Consider the following 7,900-nt stretch of genomic DNA (forward strand, 5'->3'; position numbering starts at 1 on the left):
CGCCTCCGGCGACCGGCGCCGCCGCGGGACGCCGTCGCCGCCACCGCACCGGCCGCCGCCGTGCCGGACCCCGCCGCCCGTCCGCTCCTCGCCGCGCGCCCGCGCCTCCGGGGCCGCGCCCTCGCCCGCGGTCCACCTCGCCGGTCCACCTCGCCGCCGCCTCGCCGGCCTCCCCCTCCTCCACCGGCTCCGGCGAGCTCGAGCTCCGCCGCCGGCGCCGCCTCGGCTTCCGCGCCGCGATCCCGATCTGGATCCGGTCGCGTGAACAGTAAACCCTAACCCCGATTTTTTTTGCTAAGTCCTAAAAATTTTGATCCATGTTGCACTGTTCGAGGTCCCGTAACTTTGCAACCGTAGCTCCGTTTTGGGCGTATGATATATCAAAATGTTCGTCTCGACATGTACATCATTTCATTCCATTGCATCATTTGCATTTGAGGTCATCTTGATACCCAAAATGCTGTTAGAAGGAGGCTTCGTGAGTTAAATTGCAGATCCGTTAGTTCATCATGCACTTTTGTCATTTTTGCTATATTTAATCCGTGCATGATATGCCTGTGCCCCTTTGGGATGTTTTGTGAAGCATTTTGTCTTCTTTCCAGAAGTGCCACCCATGCATTTTTAGGATGTGTGTGTTGTCTTGTGCAAGCTTGCGAAGTAGGGTACCTGAGATTGCAGATTTCAGGGACTTAGTGATTTTCGCTAAGTCTGGGATATTTTAGTTCATGATGCTATATGTCCAACTTGTTTCCTAATGATCCGTGCCTCTTGTGAGGATGATCAGTAAGGGAGTTTTGATATGTATGTTATGCTCTATCCATCCATGTCTTTGTTGGCATTTTTGGAGCGCTCTAGGTTGACTCAATCGAGCTCAACTTTTGCTTCGTTGTTAATCTGGGCAGATCGTCAACTTGTTTGCGATTCCGCCGATGCTACCGTTAGTGTTCCATGCATGCTATGCCTTCGTTCTTGCCATGTGTAGCTAGCACTTTGTGCCTTCTTGCTGGTTATATGCTTTCCTTGCCATGACTTGCACCGTAGTGAGTGCATCGAGCTCGTTTACATGCCTTCGTGAGTTAAATTTCAGCATGTCTCAGTTTTCACTAAGTCTGAAGACTGATTGTGTTCGAGCGATGTTCGTGAGCTCGGTAGAGTATTTTGTGAACCCTTTTGGCCCCAGGTCACTTTGGGTGTTTTATTAAGCTTGTTGAGTAGCTCCATGCCATGTTCTTACTTGTCATGTTCAGGTTCTCTATCATGTTGTTTTGCTGCTCCGAAGAGAGCTTCGTGATCTGAAATTTCAGACTAGTGTTAATTTCACCAAGTCTGAAATCTGTTTTGCATTTGCATTTTAGCCATGCTTGTTTGAACCTCTTAATGGATGAATTTGCCTATGGCTCAGTGCTAGTGTTTTGTCAACCATCTTGTGTACATCAGTGCCATGTATTTTGTTTTTATGTTTGGTGGCTGTAGCATGTTCATTTCGTTGCATTTAGATGCCTACTTGCTGTAAACCGCAGACCGGTGTCATATCTTAAAACGCTCGCCATTTCCAAACCGTAGCTCCGATTCCAATGATCTTTATATCGTTTTCAAGCGATTTCATCCCCTCTATCCAGTGGCACACTTGGTTTTCCAAGTTGAGGCCAGGTTCATGCATTTCCTGTCATATCTTGCATTTTGCATCCCGCATCGCATCCCGCATAGCATATCGTCATTTCATCATATTGCTTCGTCTTGCCCGTGGTTGATTGTATCCTTGTTGCTTGTTTGTCTTGTTGGGTAGAGCCGGGAGACGAGATCGCTACCGAGGAGCCCGTTGAGTTTGCTTGTGAGGATCCAGTCAACTCTGACAACTGTGCAGGCAAGATGATCATACCCTCGAAATCACTACTATCTTTGCTATGCTAGTTTGCTCGTTCTTTTGCTTTGCCAATGCTACGATGCCTACCATTTGCTTGTCAGCCTCCCAATTGCCATGTTGAACCTCTAACCCCCCCCTTTTGTCCTAGCAAACCGTTGATTGGCTATGTTGCCGCTTTGCTCAGCCCTTCTTATAGCGTTGTTAGTTGCAGGTGAAGATTGGAGCCGTTCCTTGTTGGAACATTTATTTACTTGTTGGGATATCATTATATTGCTATGTTATCTTAATGCATCTATATACTTGGTAAAGGGTGGAAGGCTCGGCCTCTCGCCTAGTGTTTTGTTTCACTCTTGCCGCCCTAGTTTTCCGTCATATCGGTGTTATGTTCCCGGATTGTTGCGTCCCTTACACGGTTGGGCTATAATGGGAACCCCTTGATAGTTCGCCTTGATTAAAGCTTTTCCAGCAATGCCCAACATTGGTTTTACCATTTGCCACCTAGCCTCTTTTCCCTTGGGTTTCCGGAGCCCGAGGGTCATCGTATTTTAGCCCCCCTTGGGCCAGTGCTCCCTCTGAGTGTTGGTCCGAACTGAGCTGCCTGCGGGGCCACCTCGGGGAAACTTGAGGGTTGGTTTTACTCGTAGCTAGTCTCATCTGGGTGTGCCCTGAGAAAGAGATATGTGCAGCTCCTATCGGGATTTGTCGGCACATTCGGGCGGTGTTGCTGGACTTGTTTTAACCTGTCGAATCATCTTGTTGTACCGAGATACCGAGTCTGATCGGTGTGTCTTGGGTGGAGGTCTATTCCTTCGTTGACCGTGAGAGCTTGTCATGGGCTAAGTTGGGACTCCCCTGCAGGGATTGATCTTTCGAAAGCCGTGCCCGCGGTTATGGGCAGATGGGAATTTGTTAATGTCCGGTTGTAGATGACTTGAATTAAACTTAATTAAAATGAATCAATCGTGTGTGTTACCGTGATGGCCCCTTCTCGGCGGAGTCCGGGAAGTGGACACGGTGTTGGAGTTATGCTTGCGCAGGATGTTCCTTTAGCTTCTCGCTCGTGCTTCGCCTTCTCTTCTCGCTCTCTTTTGCGTGTAAGTTAGCCACCACATATGCTAGTCGCTTGCTGCAGCTCCACATATTTTTTTGCCTTATCCATTCCTATGAGCTTAAATAGTTTTGATCTCGTGGGTGTGAGATTGCTGAGTCCCTGTGGCTCACAGATACTACAACTCCAGATGCAGGTTCAGGTGTTTCTGCTCCAGTTGACGATTACGAGCTTCAGTGGGAGTTCGACGAGGACTCTCAGCGTTACTACGTATCTTTTCCGGATGATCAGTAGTGGTGCCTAGTTGGGGTTATCGATTCAGGACCTTGTCGCATGTTGGGGGTCTTTTCCATTTTGGCGCCGTAGTCGGGCCATGAGTGCTTGTTTGATGGATGTTATTTATATACTCTGATGTGACGTGGCGAGTGTAAGCCAACTATGTTATCTCCCCCTTTTATTATATATTACATGGGATGTTGTAATGATTGCCTGACTTGCGACATTGCTTTCAATGCGGTTATGCCTCTAAGTCGTGCCTCGACACGTGGGAGTTATAGCCGCATCGAGGGCGTTATAATGTTACAGGAACTTATCATGGCAAACAAAGGCATGGCATGAATCTACTAATTTCATAGATCAAAAGTCCCTTACTGACCATAAGCCAAAAAGGATCAGAAAATAAGATGGCACCCATGTAAACATGGCAAGTTATTATACAGATTCAAACATGGCAGAAACAGAATTATGAAGGCATGTAAATGAGCTTGTGCAACTCACTACAGAGCAAAACATGGCATGGCAAGGCACCCAACAGTAAGAAGATATGTTTGTGAAGTTAAGCATGGCAATAGCAAGTCCATAGGGTGCATGGAACACTAGCAAAACACATGAAAACAACTGAACTTAATGTTAACAGGCTGACAACAACATTATGAAGCAACTTTGGAGCAAGAAATGAACAAGCTACAACAAGCTATAAATGCAACCAGGGGCATGTATGGTTAGAGGATGACATGTATATCAAAACATATTTATAGAACATCTCCAAATTATGCATAGAATGATTAGTAGCAACATGTTTACATGGCATCGCGAAATAACAGATTCAGCCTAGCAAAACAGCAACATCATGTACACTACTTAACAAGCTCGAATCACTCACCACAAGTCATTTCATGACAAGATAAGCATAACATCATCAAGAAGACATGTTTATGTAACAAACCAAGTCAAGAACCAGTCCATAGCATGCAAGGATCAACTATAGCAACCTTGACAAAATTGAATAACATGTAAACAATCTGCCAGGAAACATTTTGAAGCAAAAGTAGAGTACTCAAATGACATGCTAGACTACTCCATAATTGCAACCAAGGGCAGGGATGGATAGAAAATAACCATATATTCAAAACATCCTTACTGAAGTGTCTCAAAATATGCATGGATCTCTCTGTAGCATCAAGTTTACATGGCATGAAAATAACAGCAGAACAGGGACTAAAATTAGTAACATCACGATGCCTAGTTTGCATGCTTGTGCTAGTCACCACATTGATCACAAAAATACATGGTAAGAACCTTTGTAAAGAAGACGTGGCATAGACAAAACACATGAAGACATCAACCTCATAGGATGCACACATCAATCATGGCAAAAATGACAAAAGAGCTCGTTCTGATAACAGACAGCAGAAAACATCATGAAGCACTCTTACAACAATGATTCATGCATCAATATGACCTCAAATGAATATAATGCAATGGAATGAAATGATGTACTCATTGAGACGAACAATTTGACATATTACATGCACGAAACAGAGCTACGGATGAGGAGATACAATAGGTCAAACATGGCATGAAAAATTACATAGAAACGGGGACTTGGTGAAAAATCAACCTCCGAAACTGGACGGGACGAAGCGGGACGAGGAGATCCGGGCGGGGAGGCGCGTGTTTGGTTGGATGAGGTGGTGGATCTGGTCCGGCTGACCAGATCCGGCGACGACGGCGGCACCAGCGAGCTTCTCCGGCGAGGGGGAGGCCGGCTAGGGCCACGGGACGACGAGGGGACGCGGTGGCCGGCTCCGGCGACGGGAGGCGCGGGGGCGGCGGGGCGGATCTGGCGGCTCCCGGCGGAGATGGAGATCCGGGGCGGCTGCCGGCGGGGAGAGGCGGCGCCGGCGCTCCGGACGGCGGGGCGGCGCGGGCGCCTCGGCGGCGGAAACGAGGGGGCGACGGGCGGCGAGGGGCAGCCGTGGCACGCGGCGGCCGGGGCGGCGATCGGCGCGGCGGCCGGGAGGCGGCGCGGCGGCGAGGCGGCGGCGGGCGCCGGCGCGGGGGACGGCAGGGCAGCGCGCGGGAGGCGGCGGCGGCGCGCGGGCCGGCTGCGGGCCGGGCGGGCCCGACGGTGGAGGCGGCGGCGCGGGACAGGTGTCGGGCGCTGGTTGGCTGCGGTCAGCGGGGCGGACATGTCCGTCGGCGGTCGGTGGGGCGGACATGTCCGTCGGCGGGCGGACGTGTCCGGCGGCGGAGAGATGAAAATGGCTAGGGTTAGGGTAGAATGACCCGAAAATTTCGGGGGAGGTCTAGTTTTATAGGTAGAAGGAGCTGGGAGAGTCCAAATGAGGAGCGGTTTTCGCCCACACGATCGTGATCGAACGACCGAGAGCATGGAGGGGAGTTAGGTGGGTTTTGGGCCAGTTTGGAAAGGTGTTGGGCTGCAAATAAAAGGAGGCTTTTACGGTTACCCGGTTAACCGTTGGAGTACCAAACGACCTCCGAATGGCACGAAACTTGACAGGAGGTCTACCGGTGCTATACCAAGGCCACTTGACAAGCCTCGGTCCATTCCGAGAAAGTTTAACACCCGCTCACAATGAGAGACGAAAGGGAACGCTGGAGGACATAGGAGCGCCGGATTGCAAAACGGACAACGGGGAAAATGCTCGGATGCATGAGACGAACACGTATGCAAAATGAAATGCACATGATGACATGATAAAATGCAACACGCAAGCAAATGACATGGCAACAACGGCAAATAACTGACAGACAACTGGCGCATCGAATCCGGGGCGTTACAACACTCCTCCACTAACAAGAGATCTCGTCCCGAGATCTTAGGACCGAGACGGAAGAGAAAAGGGATGAGGTGAAACAAGAACTGAAGAGAAGAAGCAAAGGATCGAGAGCACTCGAGAAGAAGAGAGGAACGACGAGAATGACGAGAATCGAAAGCTCATGAAATCAGATAGACTCTGAAACCACTCTGGTTAAACGAGATAAGAAACGAATAAGACTGAAAGGATTTAGGCAGCACTGCGACTGAAAAATGGAAGGATAGAACACGAGCTTCACAAGATGGAATGACACTTGACGAGATAAACAACGCAATGTCTCCGGAAGAATTGAAATAGTGGAATGAAAAGAACTTAGAAGGAATGATTGAACGGAGTTGTTGAGCAAATCAACAACGAAAGAATAAACTTGTTGTGGACTTATGAAAAACATCTCAAAATTATGAGGTGATAACCGACCACAAACGGAAATGATTGGATAGCTTAGAAGAACGAAGAATTGCAAAACTCCACTTCAAAAGAAAATGAAGAATTACTTGCGCTGCGAGACGCGAGAAGAAAAGATACTTGAACTCCACCAACAAAATCTTGATGAACTCTTGAAGAAAGAATTAAATCATGAAGAACCACCATGAAAAACTCCGGTAACAAAAAGGATGATGAGATAGAATGAAGGATGAAAGGGTAAGATGAGCCTTGCGATGATTTAGATGGAGGTTCCGACGAAATGGCTGGGGAAATTGAACTCCGGGAAAGAAAAGATGAAAAACACTTGGAACTAGAATTTATTCACCAAGAACAAACTCCGAAGGAAGGGATTAATCACTTTGATGAAATAAGAATAAGATTTATTGTATGCTTATCCTTCACCAAATTAAATTGATGACCAACAATAGATTTTGCATACTACTTATTCTTCTTGAAAAGATTAAGGGGGGATAGCACAAAAATTGAGAAAGTCTTCATGAACCACCGGTAGGATTCGAAAGAACGGATGGATTAAAATGATAATCAAGGAAAAAGAATCTGAATGAACCACCGTAAGAATTCGAAAATGACTGGTGAAAGAGAATGAATCACCGGGAAGAATTGGAAGAACAAATATGCTTGAGGAAATTTAGATGCAAAAGAACAAAGAGATCATGAGCTGATTAAAGAACACTTGAACGAAGCACCGGGATAAATGGATAACGGTAACTGAAATGATGGCCTCCAGTGAAACGAAAAAGAAATCAACTCTTGAAATACTCCGGATGGGTAAGAAAAGAATATCTGACAAACTGAAATGATTCGAGATGGTAACACGAGGCTAGAACCACGAATCTTCGAGAGAACGGACAAGACTTAGAGGAAAACTCTTCTTCGATCTTCAAAAGACGACGAGAAACACCACCAAAATTACTGAGATACTCCGGGAGAATGAAAAGAAAAGAGGTTGAGCCAACAATGAAAATGAGTTGAAATCGATCTTGGAGAAGGCATGTGACTGATGGAATCCATTCTTACGTCAAACTCTGAAAAGACATTGGAATAGCTCCAGATAATTAGAAGAGTCAGGTAAGATCCTAGGAAAATACCTGTGGGTTAGGGCCCACTGAAGAGATAACACCGTTGAAAAGGATGTTGAGTAGATAGTTGATGCACCAGAACAATTGAAATATTTGAATGAGGTGATAACCTCGAATAAATTCGAAGACAGACGGATCTCCTGAGATGTCTTCCGAACTCCGGAATGATTAAACTGGCGAGAGGCGAATGAGCAGGGAAAACACTTGAGCTACGGAAAAGAATATGACCAACCCGAAAACTTGAATTGAATCCACCGGAAAAGAGATGAAGAATGTCGAACAAAACGAGAATTCACCGGTAGAAATAATTGAGGGAAGACTGAAGAGGCTCCACACGAAT

Source organism: Triticum dicoccoides, chromosome 1B (genome assembly GCF_002162155.2).
Source record: "Triticum dicoccoides isolate Atlit2015 ecotype Zavitan chromosome 1B, WEW_v2.0, whole genome shotgun sequence".
Taxonomy (NCBI): Eukaryota; Viridiplantae; Streptophyta; class Magnoliopsida; order Poales; family Poaceae; genus Triticum; species Triticum dicoccoides.